Source organism: Silene latifolia, chromosome 9 (assembly GCF_048544455.1).
Source record: "Silene latifolia isolate original U9 population chromosome 9, ASM4854445v1, whole genome shotgun sequence".
In the NCBI taxonomy this organism is placed as follows: Eukaryota; Viridiplantae; Streptophyta; class Magnoliopsida; order Caryophyllales; family Caryophyllaceae; genus Silene; species Silene latifolia.
The window spans coordinates 175,307,023-175,326,986 of NC_133534.1; positions in this window are offsets into that span (position 1 = coordinate 175,307,023).

The window sequence follows — 19,964 nt, forward strand, 5'->3', positions numbered from 1 at the left end:
GTTTCAATTACTAATCTTGATTACTCTATCGTGAATGTAAAATTCCAATTCCCTAAGAATAGTCAATTAAAATGAACCTCGTTCTTAGTCAACCCTAACTATTAAACAACCCTAACAATCCAGTACAAGGTTTAATTCAACAGCAACAATATAATTTAGAGAATTCGATAGAGAATAAATAGCGCATACAATCCAGTTGCATTTTAGATATTTATGTGAATCGTTTCTAAGTACTAATATCAACGTATCCCGTTCAATACTCATTCTTATATGTTACTAGTGTAAAGTTAATCAATAAATCCTATTCAATCAACAATACTAACAATAGAATGAAGAAATTCAGTACTAGTTGCGCACCTAGCAATTATCAATCAACATTCATATAATTAAGAGCTAAGCAATAATTCACAATAATCAAGAAGATAAATTAAAACATTCAAACTCACAACCGGATTTAGAGTGCTTCAATCGCTTGAATCCAAGATGAAAGATTAGTTACACACAGTCTTGATGAAAATAACAATAGGGTTTTTGTCTAAAAGTTGCGCAAGTCTTTTCTAAAACTCAAATACTAAGTTATATAGTAATTAGGTAAAATAACTAGATCAGGAAATAAAGTACTAATAATAATGATAACCTTCGGAACAAACCGAGTAAAGTAAAGAAACAAACGAGTCTTCAACGCTGCTGAATTACGCGACCAAAGCACAAACAGGTGTCAAATGTAGGTCGCGCTAGTGTCTCGCTTCGGTCGCGTGTCAGTCGCGCCTCAGTCGAATGTCAGTCGCGTATACAAATTAAATCTCATTACAGGAATATAATAGGGATACTTATATTTATGTAATCCATGTCAGTTGATTAACGGTTGGCTGACTAGAGTTTGACGTTATTGTCATATGACGATGGTGATCAACTGATCCCTTTCGGTCACACCTAAAGGAACGAGGCCCAATAAATATCTAATTAATTGTATGTGATACAGTTTAATTAGTCCCTTGATAAATTGACTAAAAAGTTAGTCGATTGATTTAGAGAGATCGAGTTACGAACTCGGGCCGACTGAAGTTATTATTTAATTATGCGATAATTGAATAATGAATTAATGGAGACGGATTTTATTAATTAATAGTTAATTAATAAAATTGTACTAACTGACTAATGCGATTAGTGTTGGTACATATTATATGTACATGTACGTATAATGAGTGTTGTAAGACAGAAACCATTGGGATACGTTTTTTATCATATAAGATGATAAAAATGAATGATTTATATATATTTGTGAGACAAATTATAAAATCAAAATGGACCCATGTTGGACTATGTGTGCCGTGTAAATGGAAGAAAAAGAAGACATTGGACACAATAATTATCCTCAAGCATGCCTCTTATTCTTTTGTTCTTCCCAATTACTTTTTCTCTTTTCTATGAGACTAATTATTACTAGCATGCTAATTATTAATTGCACTCTTCTCCTCGCCCACTCGTAAGGCCAACCGCCCCCCCCCAACCCCATATACATGAGTAATTGTAACTCATTTTATTTTTTACACAACTTTTGTGTGTGGACTTTTTATCTCTCAAAATCTCTCTAAAATATTATTAGAAACCATTACTAATAGTTAGTAACTAAATCTAATATTTATATATTACTAAAAAGGTGTTAGTAATATTATTAAGGGTTGTATTTATAGTATCTAGTTAATACTACTTATACAAATTTGTGGCAAGTTCTTGGGTGTAATCTAAAGGACGTCTTCTACATTGGAGATTTGGATTTCTTGGAGGATCATCCCATTATTGTAAGCTCAAGAACAACAAAGATAGGAGATCGATCTTGTTGTGCCCATTTTACTTATAACCAATGTAAGAAAATTCGATTTCTTTAAACTTTTTATTAAAATGCTTTTATATTTTATGCATATTACATAGATCTTAAATATAAACTAAATTAATGAATTTAATCTAATTAGAGAAGTCTAATTATGGTCTATGGATTTTCATTACACATATCCTTGATGAAAATAACAATAAGGTTTTTGTCTAAAAGTTGTGCAAGTCTTTTCTAAAACTCAAATACTAAGTTATATAGTAATTAGGTAAAATAACTAGATTAGAAAATAAAGTACTAATAACAATAATAATAACCTTCGGAACAAACCGAGTAAAGGAAAGAAACAAACGAGTCTTCAACGCTGCTGAATTGCGCGACCAAAGCACAAACAGGTGTCAAATGTAGGTCGTGCTAGTGTCGCGCTTTGCTCGCGCCTCGGTCGCGTGTTAGTCGCGCCTCAGTCGAATGTCAGTCGCGAATTTCGTTGCTGCCAAGCTCGTCTTCTCTTTCGTATGCGCGCATGAATAGTGCGACATATGCTTGTACACGCCTTCCAAGGTATGTTCATAGGTCTTTGAGCCCACCTATCCTCACGCTTAGATTCCGTCTTTGACATACAAAACCGACCCACAAGATCTTCTTTATCGTTTTCAAGCTTCATCTTCAATTTGGGATCCAAGTTCTGCCATTGTTACTTCAACTCGGCACCGATTTCTCAAATCCAATTACAAACTCTTTCAAATAACTAAAGAACAAGTGTAATCGTTAGTTACATGATATAACTCACAAAGTACCGCTTTTGACCCTTGAACTTCACAAATTCGACCCTCTTAATACATACTAAAACCGTCTCATCAAACCGTATTTAATATCGTTGTGTTGATTTTTAAGTTTTATTTTGTTCATTTACTTTATTAGTTATCGTTTTTAATTTTGTTCTTTGCTTTTAATCTCACAATCCACAAATATTCTTAAGTGAGTTAATTGGTTTAATTAATTTGTGTTATTATCTCTTATTTTCAATATCACTCTATATTATTACTTAATTAATATGTCAATAATATTGGGATTTCCGTGTTCGACACCGTGTCGGACACCGACACTCGTCGGACACTCGTCTAAACGTGTTCGACGTCTATAAAGTCGTGTCTAACTTTCTTCATTTATCTGGGCACGTGTCCGACGCGTGTCTATGGTATTTGGGCACGTGTCCGAAGCGTGTCCTTGGTATTTGGACATCATTTTGGGTTAATGATGTTATTTATACGAGAAATACGCTGTCAAAAGAGATTGATTAGAAGATAGGTTTGGGAAAAAAATTTAAATGAGTTATAATCAATGCCAAATTTTACCATCACTTATTTAAATTTAATAATAAATACTTTTACAAAAAGAAAATCGAACGTTTATAACTATAAAATATATATTTTATTATATTTAAATAACGTGTCCTGTGTCCTAAGATTCATGGGATGCCGTGTCACGTGTCACGTCTCTTGAGTATTTAGGGGTCATAGTCTCTTCAATTATCATATAAATATTGTCACTACGTTTAACAATCGTTCAATCAGATCCTTCACACTCCCTCCGTCCCGGTCATTTGTTGTCATATTCTATTTTGGGGTGTGTCAGTCAATTGTTGTTCTTTCTATTTATGGAATATATTTGATGAGGAATTTGATTTTTCACACTCAATTTGGTCCACTTGCCACTTAATATTTGACCCCCTCCTCTTTTCTTAGTCTTTGTGCCAAAATCAAAGGTAAATAATTAACCGGGACGAAGGGAGTATATATGTCGTTCCAATATTAGATATATTAATCAATAATGTTTTTTCTTACTAAAATTCTTATTAAACTAGATAATAATTATTACTTCTTCCGGTCCTTAGAGCAACTTCAATGGTACAATTTTTGGACCTGCTTGCAATTTACATAAATTACCTAGCTACACCATAACCATTGGGGAAGAAAAAGTAATGTATGCTTGAAAGCTAATGTAGCTTACACAAGTTACATGCTTAAAATTGAATGCTTTGAATAATATAGTGTAAAAATTGAATAAAATTAAAGTTAGAATAGTAATTTAACTTATGTGACCCATACAAGCTATATGGTATTGTAGTTTACCACTAAACGACGTTGTAGCCGGAAAGCAAGGTTGTTTAAAAAATGAGACGGAAATCCAAGCTACAAGAGATTGTAGCTATCCATTGGAGTTGCTCTTAAAAATTGTGCCATATAATTAAATACCTTCATACAAAATAATATAGATGTGATGTATATGGTCGTATCTCACGACAAGCGATCCTTAAGTGTCGAGAAATCACATGTATTAATTTATTGAGCCTAACACATCGTGGAATTAGAATAACATAGCATGCCCTTCATTCAGATTATATTTCGTTTGAACGACCTATCATTGACATACATTATTTGTATCTAGTTGGCCGGTTACTTTCATGATTTCATCTATAATTTGTAGAATCGTAACATTCTTCTTCAGGTGATCTATATACTTGACACTAGTTTAGGACCCGTGCAAAGGTGCACGGGTGTTGAAAGAATATACACGGAATATTAACAATATATTCAGTGACATATTCTTGAGCATATTATTATCATGTAAATATTTTAGTTACCTTAGAATGTAATATACGTTTCTTGCTAGGTTTATTAGTCTTGTACTATATATATCAAAGGTTGTAATTGTTCTAGGTATTCAATAATAATTGACGGCTCAATAGCCTTTCTCAAACTCACAGTTTATCATGGTATCATCGGAGCAGGTTTGATCCTCGCATCCGTCACTCAAAAATCCCATAGATTCATCTCAATAAAACAAAAAAAAAAAAAAAAAAAAACAATCAATTTCTTTTTGGGCTATCATGACTAAAATTGGAGATAACGGTAAAGGAAAAGGAGGCGAGGCTGGTGAAAAAATGACGATACCACCATCATCTCCGCTGTTTCTCCATCCCTCCGATAGTCCTAGTTTGTCTTTAACACAAACTAAGTTTAATGGTGAAAATTATTCCTTATGGGCTGCTGCAGTCTGTAATGGCCTTGATGCGAAGAATAAGTTAGGTTTCATCGATGGATCCGTCACAAAACCTGATGATGACGACTCCTATGAAGCCATAGCCTGGCGCCAATGCACGGCTATGATCAAGGCCTGGTTCCGGACTGTCATTGACGAAAAGTTGCATCCCAGTATTGAATTTTCGGGTACAGTATCTGAAATTTGGAGAGAATTAAAAGAGCGATACTCCGCAGGTAACGCTCCTCGTGTTCATCAGCTTAAGCACGATCTCAATGAATGCAAACAGGGTACACGGTCAGTTGTGGAATATTATACGGAGTTGAAAACGATTTGGGACGAGTTAGCCAATTACACCAAGGTCCCCACGTGCACCTGTGGGGCGAGCACGGCTTTGCTAAAGGAGCGAGAGGAAGAGAAGGTACACCAATTTATCATGGGTCTCAACACTGTGTTGTATGGCCACGTCCGTTCCAATCTCCTTATGGAAGATAACCTCACCTCCTTAAGCCGTGCCTATGCTCTCGTTCTACGTGAAGAAAGACACAAGGCAGTAACCCGCATCCAAGAAGAAAAGACGGAAGTTGCCATGGCTGTCAAGACTGGTGCTGGTCGTGGTAAAGGGTCATCTCTGCCAATTGATGAAGACGATGTGGAGATACCACCACGGTGCACCTACTGCAAAAAGTGGTTTCATACCGAAGATATTTGCTACGAGAAACATGGGTACTCTTCGCGAGGTCGAGGAAGGGGCCGACGTGGAGGTCGTGGAGCAGGTCGTGGTGGCAAAGGAAACGGCAACCAGACACAAACAGTGAATGCTACTTCCACCAGTGAAGGGGAATCATCCACCAAAGATTTCACAACTGAGGAAATCACACAGTTGAGGACACTCTTTGCAGCCAAATCTGACGGTAGTCAGAAATTAACAGGTACGCCGCGTGTTCAATTGAGTGAGTGGATGCTTGATAGCGGTGCCTCACACCACATGACCGGGAATCGTGAATTGCTTGTGAATATATGGAAAGGCGAGGCATCAAATGTTGGGTTACCAGATGGGTCCAAAATCATGGCGCGAGAACACGGGAGTATTGTGTTAAACAAAAATTTTACGCTGCAAGATGTCTTATATGTTCCTTCATTAACCTGTCACCTTATTTCTATACAACAGCTTATCCGCGAAAACAATTGTATTGTGATTTTTAACTCCGATTGTTGCATAATACAGGACCCAACTACGAAGACGGAGATTGGACGGGGTGAGCAGCGGGACGGAGTTTACTACTGGACACGAGTGGATGAAGTGGCGGCAAGAACCAAGGTGGATGACGGACGGGTATGGCATCAAAGATTAGGCCATCCATCTAGCAATATTTTACCTTATTTGAATACTTTGCTGCAGAACAATTTAGTTTTCAAGTCGGATTTTATTTGCGACCCTTGTTGTCGTGCCAAACAAACCCGTTCCAGTTTTAAGCCTAATAATAAGCGTTGTGTTAATTTATTTGAATTACTACATTGTGATATTTGGGGACCGTACCATGCTAGCAATTTATCTGGGGCACACTATTTCTTAACTATAGTAGACGACCATAGTAGGAGTGTCTGGGTTCATCTTATGAAGGACAAAGGGGAAGTGGCCGAATTATTCAAAATTTTCTGTAAAATGGTGCTAACTCAATTTGGAAAACAAGTAAAAATTGTACAAAGCGATAATGGCACCGAATTCCTTTCGGGACCATTAAAAACCTTTTATAATGAAAATGGAATGCTTTTCCAAACTAGCACTGTTGACACACCCCAACAAAATGGAAGGGTAGAGCGTAAACACCGTCACATCTTAGAAAAGGCGAGAGCCCTTCGTTTTCAAGCAGGTTTACCTATTTCCTTTTGGGGCGAATGCATATTAACCGCGGCCTATTTAATTAATCGAACCCCTACTCGGATTCTAAATGGTCGAACACCCTATGAGCTAGTATATGGACATCCACCCAATCTCGACAACTTACGTATTTTTGGTTGTCTCACTTATGCCCACAATAAAGAGAGACCAAAGGACAAGTTTAAAGAGTTTATATAGATTCTATATATAAAACTTTTCGTAAATTTTTCGATTTACAACATTGTTTTGCTTTCTTATTTGAGGTAATTGATTTCCCATATGTTACATGGAAATTATATATTTGACAATCACAATTACAAATACAATACTTCTATAACAGTATAATCTACACATTTAAATTATAATGTTAATTTTTTTTTTCAAAATAACATTAGTATTAAGGGAGTATTAATTGTAAAAACATAGTTACACTTTTATTGTATATCATGCTTGCACGCTGTCGCATCTCATATATTTTATTAGAGCATGCATATGCCAACATGTTTACACCTTGTTAAAATTTCAAATATCGACAAATTTTATCATATAGGATAAGTTTTGAAATGTTTGCATAAAAATTAAAATTGAAATGAGGACAAAATAAAAAGTAGAATTACGAATTAAGTCAAAACAATATCAATACTTGAAAACTTGGCATAAAAGGAAAGAATGTTTATGAGTTACACATTATGATATCTCTATAAATTATTTTCTATTTGATATACTAATCAGTATATGTAAATGACCATACTAAAACCTCTTTGAGCTTTTCAAATTATTTTACGACCCGTTAATCACGAAACATATTTGGTCTCTATGTCCCATAACATTACTTGTGTCTCGTATCTTTTGATGCACACATCCAAAAGTCATAAACTAAGTTGAATTTATTTTTTAATTTCAAGGTATTCAATATTTGACTGGTAGAAATTGGTACTAATTAAATCAATTTGAAAATCAATTTGAGGTTCATTTTTGTTAACATGGTGGGCTCATTTCATAGTCAATATTTGTCGTGTATGAGTTATTAGATCTAAATTTGATGATCATTATGGGCCATTTGATTAGTGGGCTAATGGATTTTGGTAAAATTGTGTTTAGTATGAGGTGAGTATTTAGGCGGAAAATTAAAAAAAAGATAATTATGGTTTGTGTTTTATTATTTATAAGAAATAAGAAATTGGTCACTTTTATCAATGTAAGTAGAATATAGAGTGGTAAAAGTGACCAATTTATAAGAAATAGTGAATATTTTGTGTAAAAATGATTTTTTTAAGTAGTCACTGTTAATAACAAAATAGTGGTAACTTTTAATATCAAATGCTAAATTTTTATCATAAAATGGTCACTTTTATTTTTTCCCATCATATTAGAGTATCATATCATAGTATAATTTGTGATTGAGAATTAGGCCCTTGACACTCTAAAGTGTAGACCCCTTATTCATGTTCGCTAATGTTAAATATACATCCAATCAAAACTCTATATTGCATACCCTTTAATCCTTTATTAATGTGTAAACAATGACAACCTACTCATAATCAAATTTCTTTCGTATAAATTGTATTAACAAATAAAAAAATTTGAGGGAGATCGGAGATAGTCTATAAATAAGTTATTTTGATACAACATTGTACTCATTTATTCGTTTTCATGACCATTATATAATTATATTATTTATCATGACTTAAAACGACTCTTTAACTTTGTACATATTCTTATAATAAGTGTACTCAATTTATTTTTAACCATGTTTTCACCTGTTTTATTGCCCATGGTACTATTTTTTACTATAATTATTAAATAAGCTCATAATAAAAACGTAAAAAGAATGACTTTGAGACTAACGATTATCTAAATTGCATGATTAAACAATATTGTCTAATCGAGTAAAAATATGATGCTTGAAAATTTTAAATTCATGCCAAACAATTGTATATACTATATAGGATATGATTTTTTTTTAAAAACCACAAAATTCTAAAACTAATTATGATATTATGGAGACCTTAAAATATAGAGAAGTTAGTAAAAACAGCAATAAAATATGGTGGTATAAATCTTATATTAACAACATAAAAGAAATTTTATATATTAGGCTATTTAGTTAGTGGTTAGTGGACCTATTTTTAAGGAATCCTAAAATCTATGTTAAATGTGGAAGTGAAGTTTTGGAGGGAAAAGAATAATAAGCTCATAATAAAAACGTAAAAAGAATGACTTTGAGACTAACGATTATCTAAATTGCATGATTAAACAATATTGTCTAATCGAGTAAAAATATGATGCTTGAAAATTTTAAATTCATGCCAAACAATTGTATATACTATATAGGATATGATTTTTTTTTAAAAACCACAAAATTCTAAAACTAATTATGATATTATGGAGACCTTAAAATATAGAGAAATTAGTAAAAACAGCAATAAAATATGGTGGTATAAATCTTATATTAACAACATAAAAGAAATTTTATATATTAGGCTATTTAGTTAGTGGTTAGTGGACCTATTTTTAAGGAATCCTAAAATCTATGTTAAATGTGGAAGTGAAGTTTTGGAGGGAAAAAAAAATATGTTATGGTTGTTGTTTTATTATTTTATATAGATATATAGATATATAGATAGATATATAGATTCATCTTTAGAGTCGGGTAGGTACTGCTTAAGGAAACTTTCTTTTCAGTTGCCAAAAAAAAAAAAACCTTTGTTAACCCTCCTTCACAAAATTAATTGCCACACCCAAATAGAGGAGAGACGGACCACATTTTATCTCACATTTATATGGTGATTGATCAAAGAGTGTGCATTTCCTTGTTTTTCTCGACACTTTATAATCTAGATCAACGAAAATGTTAATTTTTAGACAAAATTGTTGTAGAGTGTATAAAAGGGTTTGATAAAATATGTGCACGTTATTTGATAATGGCGTGTGAAGCTCCAATTGAGATGAACTTAGATGGATCGATTATTCTGGTGCACAATGGAATTCATATGTCCAAGTTCTTCTTTGAGATATTATTTGTAAAATGGATGAGTTATTTCCATGTTATTTAAAAAATATCCTTTGCTAGCTAGGTTGTTGTTTGACCAAATATATTCAACAAATTTACAATAAAACAAGAAATGTACTCCAATAATGATATGATGAATTTTAATAAATCGTTAGTTGAAGAAAAGATGCTTACTAGTATGGGTTATGAGTTTAACCAAATAGGTTTGGTGCAGTGGTTACTCACTTTATCCCTTAACTATGAGGCCAGGGGTTCGATCCCTGCCCATGGGAATGGAGCAAACTCTTTGGCCAGCCGTTTACCTCTTTGTGAGAGCACCCGCGGCGAGGGGATCATACACTGTTGTCGACGGTGGACACCCCGATTTACACCAGAAAAGTATGGGTTATAAGTCTCATTTGCTGTTTTATACAAATTGCATCGATCTATATATTCACCATAATTATACCTCTCTTAAGGACATACTCCCTCCGTCCCGGTCAATAGTTATCTATTTCCATTTTAGAGTGTATCATTGAATGGTTATATATTTCCATTTTTGGTAACCTTTTGTGGGCCATTTTCCATATGCATAGGGATGACAACAGAATCCAGGTCCTGCCCAGATCCTACGGACTGGATATGAATCGTCATACTTGAGATACAATGGATAAGGATATGGATATGGATCGTATGGTCGAGATCCAGATCCTACCCTTGGACCCATTTTTTATTTCATTTTCTTAAACAATAAGTTAACTTAAACAAATAGTAAAACTATATGCTTTGTCTTTAAATGTTTTTTCATAAATCAAAACATGATTTTTTTCTAATTAACGTTTTTCGGTTAAAAAAAGATACTTTTTTAGTGTTATTGTAATTTCAGAAGACTTTTTTTTATGTTTTAGAATTTAGCTTTATTATTTGTATCTAATAGAGAAAAATAGTATCTTACGTCTCAGTAAAATCCAAAAATTAATATTTTCATATTTTAAGAGGGAGTTTTTTTTATTATCAAAAGGATATGGATATATTCTGATCCAGTCCAAATCCTGCGGATCCGGATATGAATATGGAAATTTCAGATCCTGAAAATATGGGCCGGATCTGGATCTTATAGGATCCTATCCAGATCCTATCCATTGTCATCCCTACATGTGCATGTGGGGTTAAGTGATTTGTGTGGTCCAAACACCCATACTTGTTTCCTTAATCTCTGTGTCAAAAGCAATAGATAACTATGGAGTATTGATCGAGACGGAGGGAGGGAGCATTATCAATGAGTCAAGATTCTCTCCATTTCCTAGAGGTCTTTACCTATCAACGGTTTAGATTGTATTCTGTCAACATCAAACGGTTTACAATTTATGCATAAATATAAAGGGTTAATAGAGTATAGAAGAGACAATATTATTAAATGGGTTTAATTTGTGAGAGGATATTGAGAGAAAAGTAACGGAGTGAATCCTTGTTGATTATCAATGGTTGGTCATTCCCTTGGGTTGTGTCGCATTGCCAAAAAGATGTTAAGCTTTAATTTGTCTTGGAATCATGAATCAGGATATACTCCCTCCTATTCACTATTTTCTTCCCTATTTCCTAAAATGGATTATTCAGGTTTTCTTCTCCTTTCTTATTTTGTACTCCCTCCGACCCAGACGAAAGGTAACATGGTGAAAAATGGGTTATTTAAGAAAAGAGGTAAAAAGGAGGGGCAAAGATGGAAAGATTGGTGAGTGGGCCACATGGGTAGTGGGTATTATTAAATGAGTTTAGGTGTGTTAAATAAGGAGTTAGTAGGTGGGCCACATGATGGTATTTGTGTAAATATGAGGAGGGTATAAGGATTATATTGTCCAAAAACATGCCATTTATAGTATGTTACCTTTGGTATGGTTCGTCCATTTTAGGTAACTGTTACCTTTGGTCTGGGTCGGAGGGAGTAAAATTTTACTCTTATTTTATTCATCCCTCTCTCCTATCACCAAACCCCACTCAACTCTTTTACTCCTATTTTATTACTTTCCTTAATGTTTTGGCCCCACAATTACTTATTTAACTCCTAATTATTCATCCCTCTTTCCTATCACCAAACCCCACCTAACACTTTTACTCTTTTTTATTACATTCCTTAAATTTTGTGCCCACAAACAAGGGGAAGAAAATAGAGACTAGGAGGGAGTATATACTAGACGAGACGACAGTACGTGTTAGCCTATAACACCTTCCTGTAACAAGATCTCTGAATTTTCCAAGTAAGGTCAATTGCTAGGTTATGACCTTGTTTGGTCATATACTAATGACATAATTAAGTAAGCATAATTGATGACCTTTGATGGTTAATTTATGACCTTTTACATTAAAAAGTCAATTTCTGACCATTGTAGAACAAAATTGACCACCTTGGCGACCTTCTAGGTGTACAATTTCTATTGGTTGAACAATAAAAAAACAATAAAAAAAAAGTATATAATAATTAAGCAAAGCATAATTGGGAATGTTGTGTAGTGGAAAATGATTGGGTTGATGACCTAGGTCGCGATCTTCTGCTTGGGAGGGTGAAAGTAGGTGAAGATAAATAAATTGGGATTAAAAATAAAACCGGATCGCGACCTAATTAACGCGACATCTGCTTGGGGATGGTCTTAATAGCACTTTTTCCCAACAGCTCAGGTCCTTAGCAGCAACAACATTAATTAATAGATCTCCTGGTTTCAGAATGTGAGAGCTGGGAGTACTAGTCTATATAGAACCCTGCTTCACATTACTTTACACTTTACATCATTCGGATCAGGTACATTATGTGCGGATCATATTTGGCCAGGGCAACATCAACTCCGTCAAGCTAAGTTTCGTGTCGGGTTAATACGAGTTTTGGGTCAGTGATAGATAAATTACTAGGGGTCGTTAAATATTAGAATTAACTATCAAATTAACAATTTATATACCTAACTAGACTCTACTAACTACTAACAATAATGGTAGTAAAATGGCAAGCTATGGTTGAAGAGTCTATCACACCCGAAATACTCGAGAGAGGAGGAGGGGGGAGGGGGGGGGGGGGGGGGGTAAATTGAGTATTTAAAAATTATGCCTACTTTTTATTTTATATCAAGGTAATTAATTACTTAAAGTTTATTGATGAAACTTTAACTAATTAACTAAATGATTATGAACGTAATGAAATGACTGAAATGAAAATTGCAAGGAGACACGATATTTGAAGTGGTTCAGCTTCACACGTCGAAGCCTACGTCCACTATTCTCGATTAATAATTTTAGTACCTTACTCCGGATTACAAAATTATCAACCCAACTCGTATAGTTAACTCTAACTATAACTCGATTTGAATATCACTAGATATTCGATTTTGGCTATCTTAAGTTACTAAGAAAGCATGCACTTGATTGTTTTTCTAAGTGTTCACACAACTAAGCGAGTAAGAAACAATATGAAGTACTATTATCTTATGACGTAACCTTAAGAAAGATAAGCAATTTAAAGAGCACGACTTTTCGCAATATTTTCAAAAACAAAACAATAAGACAATTAAGAATTAAACTCAAATATGTTTTGCAAGGATTGTTGTATTTCGAAAAGCTTACTTAAACAAGGAATGATCAACTGTATTTATAGTAGAAGAGAGAACTAGGTTTTGCACGAAACCCTAGGATGCTGTGAGATAGGCGGCAAGACTTACAAGAGATAATTCCTTATCTCTTTCCTAATTTAATCCAAGATATTATAGTTTAGGTAAATAAGATAAAAGTGAATCTTATTTGTTTTCTAAAACTATATCTTTAAGATGTTTAGAAAAGTAAACAAATCAAATCATATATTATTAAGATAGGAAAATATCTTATATAAATATAAGCTATATTTGATTAGATAGTTTACTTATGCACAACAACTCACACGCCCCAACGGTTTACAGCTCACGGCCAAAACCCTAGGCCCGTGCTCATCTTGGATAAATATCTCTCTTCTTGGATTAGGGTTAGGTTAAATAGACTAGCAAACCCTAGGTAGCATGACGACCCATAAGTCGTTTTACTAACCAATAGAGATATGTAAGTTATCCATTATAACAACCCATAGATTAACTCTACTATAGATACACATGATTTCGAAATATGTTTAAAGAAATTTATCCTTTGAAAAATGATTTTAAAACTATTAAAATCGTGCTATTAAAATGCTACCTAAAGTTATAGTAGAAACAGATATAACTTTAAGTTTGGTAAGTAAAGTTATAGGTGAAATAGCTATAACTTTACCTTCCCAATATTTCTTTCTTAAGATACCATAATCAGATGAAGACCTATACTAGCTAATCTTCCTGGAGATCTTCAGTGATAGGATCTTCTCTTTATCTTGACCAAAAGCTCTTCATCTTGAGCTTTGTTAAAGACTTGATCTAGCCTTTTGCTTGAGTGATCATCGTACGTGAAACTTGTTACAGTTACTACGACGCTTTAAGAATATTCAATGTTATAGCTCAAGCTGTTATAACATTACATGAATGATGCTTCACAAATCTTCAATGTTATAGCTAAGAATGCTATAACATTACTTGCTAAACTTGTAAACCTAAGTCAATCTAACAAAGACTAAACAAACGATTACGAGCAAGAGTATATATAAAACAAGGCACACACTTGTCATTATCAAAACTTAATCATATGTCTATATGGTCCAACAATGGTCGAACCCAAGGGAAGGACCTTTAACTAAGACTCGAATTGTAAACTATTGACCAACAATTACTAACTAAGACTTCTCTTTACTAATTAAGATTCTAATGATAATTTAGACTCAACAATTTATACTAATCACAAACAATGGATATTAACAATGTTCAACTTATAGGAAACACAAATGGAGAAGACATTTGGTTGGAAACAAACATGAAAATGAGTAAAATTGGAGACCTTTCTATTGAGACAATTCAACAAACAACTAGTATGCAAGATTCAATATAAAGGAGAAACTTGGTGTAATATGGTTCAACATCTACTTCCTAAGCACAAAGACTCTCTCTTTTCTTCCCTCAACAATTACTCAACAACTTTTGTAAGATGGTGATTACTTGCTCCTAAGCTAGAGTAGTTAATCCTACTTATATGGTCACCCAATTGAAAACCACAACAAAGCTTACACACAAGAGAATTAAGATCAATTCCAAACAAAAAAAGTCAAGATTAATCCTTTAGAAGGCTTAATCCAACTAACCCAAGGATCAACATGCAAATTCCACTCACAAAGATACAAACTTTAAACCAAATTCACAAAGATGCAAGTTTTCTACTAGGATTGCAATAGTAAGATGATTAACATGCAAGGTTAGCTACTCCTAACATAATAACATCCAACATAAACATGAATATCAAGGAATATGCAATAATTATTGAGGAAAGATTAAGAGATTCTTACAAAGCTTAAGGAATTGTAGTGTCTACCAAATTACACCAAGCAATGAGAAGATTAGCTCCTCATAATTGTCTTACAACCCAAGAAATGAAGAATTCTTAACATAAATTAAAAGAGGATTTGTTCTAATTATTACAAGATTAAAAATAACAACCAAGATTAGATGATGTTTTTAGAAGAGTCTAGGAGAGTTCTTAGATCTCAAAATTCTAGATATATATAGGGAGGCACGAGAATCTAGGTTAAGACCCTCAAAAAAGCCCAAAACATGGAACTAGAGTTGCGATATTCAGAGCAGAGCCCAGGGTGCGCGTATTTGCGCAGGCTGCGCACAATTGCGCAGGTGGCGTTTCAGACTGCCAGCAGCATCTTTCGAAGGCCATATCTCCCTCGTTTCTTGGACAAACGAGGCGTGTGACTTACCGTTAGAAAGCTAAGATCACACGCTTTCACCTCTAATTGGCGTTGCGTCGATACGAGCTCTAGAACTCGTGATATATCCATTTGAAGTTGACCCTTGTGAAACCGAGTTTTCAATTCTTCATTTTGGCTCTTGTTTGTCTATGCCAAGGCATCAAATCTTCCATTAGCTTACTTTTCTTGACTTTGAACTTATTCCCTTTGCTTACCTTTTGCTCTCCTTCTTCACCTAGGTTGACCGTGGCTCGGGTTTGACTTGTGAGTCGGCTTGTACAAAATGATCCATTCATCTCCACTTACCAATATGAAGTACTTGAATTACCTTGAGATGTAAATACCAACAACAAGTTCAAATGATCCAAATTACAACCAAAGTGGATTCACCAGAAAATACAACGATTAACACTCAAAACCGGCTTTGTGACAAGTTTATTCAAATAAAATTACCTAATTAGGCCGACACTATTTGACTCTATCAAATACCCCCACACTTAGACTTTTGCTAGTCCCGAGCAAAACACAAGACAAACAATTGGGCAAGTCTACAAGTGAGCAAGGGTGTAAATGATCTATCTTCCCTTACCTCTTCATTCTTATATCTCCCTTTTGAACAACCACCAATTAAAGAGAAAATCTAGACTCAAAGTTGACACAAACTCTTCTCTCACTCACCCTCCTTATACCATCCCTTACACAACACACGATACAACTCCAACTCCGACTCATCACGCAACTCCACCCTTCTTATATCACCAAAGAAGTAGTAATGGTCACTCTTGCCTTATCCCAAGGCAATAGCAAAGTGACCCATTAAAATCCTCCTATCAATCATAACTAATCACTACTTATAACATGCCCTTATCACTCCATACAAATACAATCCATGGTTACTAAGTTGGACAACACCACAACATTCACAACCTAGCAACCCAAGAAGAAACCACCAATTTGGGATATATTTTTGTGACTCAAAAAGAAATTAAGTCCTAAAGCTAGCCTCCTTCCATGACCCTCCTTATCACTCCCTTCTTATCACTCCATCTTTTTGGTGTTTTATTTTTCAATTTTTTCGATTTTTTTGTTGAAAATCTCTCATTTTGCCTAAGGTGTCCTTTTGGGTTTTCACCGCTTTTCCTTTCCTCTCATGGCGGCTCGCACTCGTTTCTTCATTTTGTCCGAAATGCCCTTTTGGGTTTTCATTCTGTCCTCGGCCACCTTTTCCAATCTTGCCTAGGTGCCCACCCTTGTGGGTTTTCACCTAGCCGGAATTTTCAATTTTTTTTTCCATCAAAAAAACATGAAATAAAGCTTACATATGTTACAACCAATCTCCTCCCCCACACTTAGTTTCCACATTGTCCTCAATGTGGAAGAGAGTACTACAAATGCAAAGGGAAATAAAGAAATGTAAAAGGAGTACGGGTTGCCTCCCGTAAAACGCTTTTGGTTTTCGTCGTTTGCTCGACGACTTTTCAAGATCATTCTTTTTCAAGAGTCAATAGCGGAACAACTTAGAGCCTTAAGTAACTTGTCATACACACTAGCCCACAAACAAGAGGCATGATCATAGCATGAATCACCCACATAGCAAGTACAAGCAAGGACCGAGTGTGCAGAAGACACATATTTCAACTTTTCATGCCTAAGGAACGGTTTCTTGTCACGATAAGGTTCTTTGAATGATGGGATGGACTTGGTGAAAACCATGTAATAATGAGGCGACTCGTGAGCTTCTTTGGGGAGTAAGTTGGATGACACTTCAAATCAAATTTGAGGAGGTTCTTCCTTAAGGGGGTACACCTCTACAAACTCATTTTCCATTTCTTGACCCCCACACTTACAAGTTTCATAGGCTTTGGTGGTCCACAAATCACGTCTTCTAGAACCTCCAACTTTTCTTTTTCTATCCCAACTACCTCAAAATTCATTGCTCCTTGGTCATTCTTCTCAAACACCTCACTCGCCGATTCTTTAAAGGCCAATTCCGGGCAAGAGTTACTACGAACCAAAGAGTTGTTTCCAAGGTGTGAGGCATTAACTTCGGTACAAGGAATGTGAATAGGAATGTTAGAAGTCTTTATCTCATTACTTTAACATATTCATATATGTGATGAATTAATTTAGTTATAAAATTAAACATTGATCTTATGCATGCAAACACAAGTAAATGTAGAGAAGAAATCATTATTCTTACATTGATATTTCGGATCAAAGGGCACAAGTAAGATCTCCTTCTTACTTGTTCTTGAGCACTCCTAAAATGGAAGAACAAAGGATTCAAGTATAGAATCCCTCCCAAGGAATAATACCCAAGGTAACCACTAAATAAAATTAATATTATTGATACTACAACAATATTAATTTGAATAAAAATGACCCAAAATATTTATTTGGTCTCTTAAGTTTCGGTTAAGAGAAGGGAGAAAGAGGAAGAATTTTTATCTCTCTAAAATCTAATTTTAGATGTGTGAATGAATGAATAATGCACTAAACTTTCAAGTAGTGTATTAGGCAAATTATAGAGAAAACCCATGGCCTTTCTCTATTTACAAAACCGGGTAGGGGGGGGGGAGTTTTTATGGCCAATGCATGAGCAAGGTGTTCTTCACAAGAGGCACTAGGTTTGCATGGCTAGGTTTAGGGAAAAATGATTATGTTTTCCACCTAATTAATCAACCTAATATTTTCCTAATACTCCCACTAATTCGGTCCACTTAAGATAAAATGGACTCCATTTTATCTTTGTCAATTTGGCACAAGTCACATGTCATGTAAAATTGTTATGCATTTTTAACATATTAAAAATCAACGCATTAATAAAAATACGTCATATACAAAATCGACTTAGTAATTCATAATTACTTGAACCAAAATAATTTACCAATTATAAATCACAACATCTTGTATTTATAATAAATTATTCATTCAAATGCAATTGTTTCCTTAAACAATAATTTCATCTAAGTAATAAAACAATTCGATCACTTAGACCGTATCTTATTTAATCAAATTATAATGAGATACGTAAATATTACTTCCAAAATCGTCCGTCAGTTTTAAGTAATTTAATTAACCCGTATCTTCATACGATCAATTAAATAATCAATTAAGAGAGTTACCCTTTAGGTATGACCTAAGGGGATCAACTGATCACCACCGTCGCACGACAGTAATGTCAAACTCTAGTCAGCCAATCATTACCGATATGTGTGGACCAGTTGACAATAAAATATTATTTCTCAATTGTATTCTTTAAAATGAGACTTAAACATGTGATCATCATGATCGATAGTTGTGATCGCATTATTGTCGGAGGACACATATTCCGACAATCTCCCACTTGTCCTCGACAAGTGTGCGTCACCAATTCTCTTGTCCTATTACTATCTCCCACTCAATGCAAGGTTTCTTTCAGGTCGTACTTACAAGTGATCATATATATCGAGAGTGGTTTCCTCGATCTGGAGAATAACTGATTGACCGGAATCATCTACCATAGATACCTTCCGAGCGTGGCCACGCATTTCCAGTTCATTACTCCTCGAGTGGCCCTGAGATATTGTTATAACCCTGACTAGGGGTGGACAATGCCTATCGCACTCATTCCCTTCGACTAGCCACAGCCATCATAACCCAAAATATGCCCATTTGACCCCATTTACGAAGGTCGTAGTAACACAAATCAAAGTTAATCTGAAACTGTGCCACCTTAGGCGAACAGTCTTTAGTCAAAAGAATCGACTCATTAGAAAACTATAGTAGCTCTCGCCACGACCAGGCTATATAAATTTGCCAGAACTCTATAAGCGGTCATAAGGCCCGACAAAGTGTTCCTAACAGTCTGCCTATGTGATCGACTAGTCATTCTCACATGACTCTATGGTACTTGAACTTGCCATCAATCGCATCACACTCTAGTCACTTCGAGACGTCGCCTCATATAAGTGACTATGGGCGAATACCATGTTAATCCGGGTTCACTTTAACGGGATTCAATATTGTCTCTACAACCCGTTTGGATGTAACAAAGTATAAAAGGAGTTTTCCGATTTAAAAACTCGAACGATAAATGTGATTATCATATGAGTAGTCAATACTTGATTACTACTTCATATTCTATAATCCAGTTTGATCTTGAATGTAGTTGTTCATCTCAACTCAATTGAAATGACATGACTCATCATGTTAAGCCTATGAGAAGGCTTTGGTTAGTAGGTTTTTATCAACTTCTTGTACCTTACTCAACCTTATTACATACTCGTTTTCCTTTGTAATGTATACATTTGCATTACAAAACTTTCTGAGTACGTGTCTAGATCCAATCAAGACATAGGCCCTCTAACCTTAGAATAGCTCTCATTGTTCT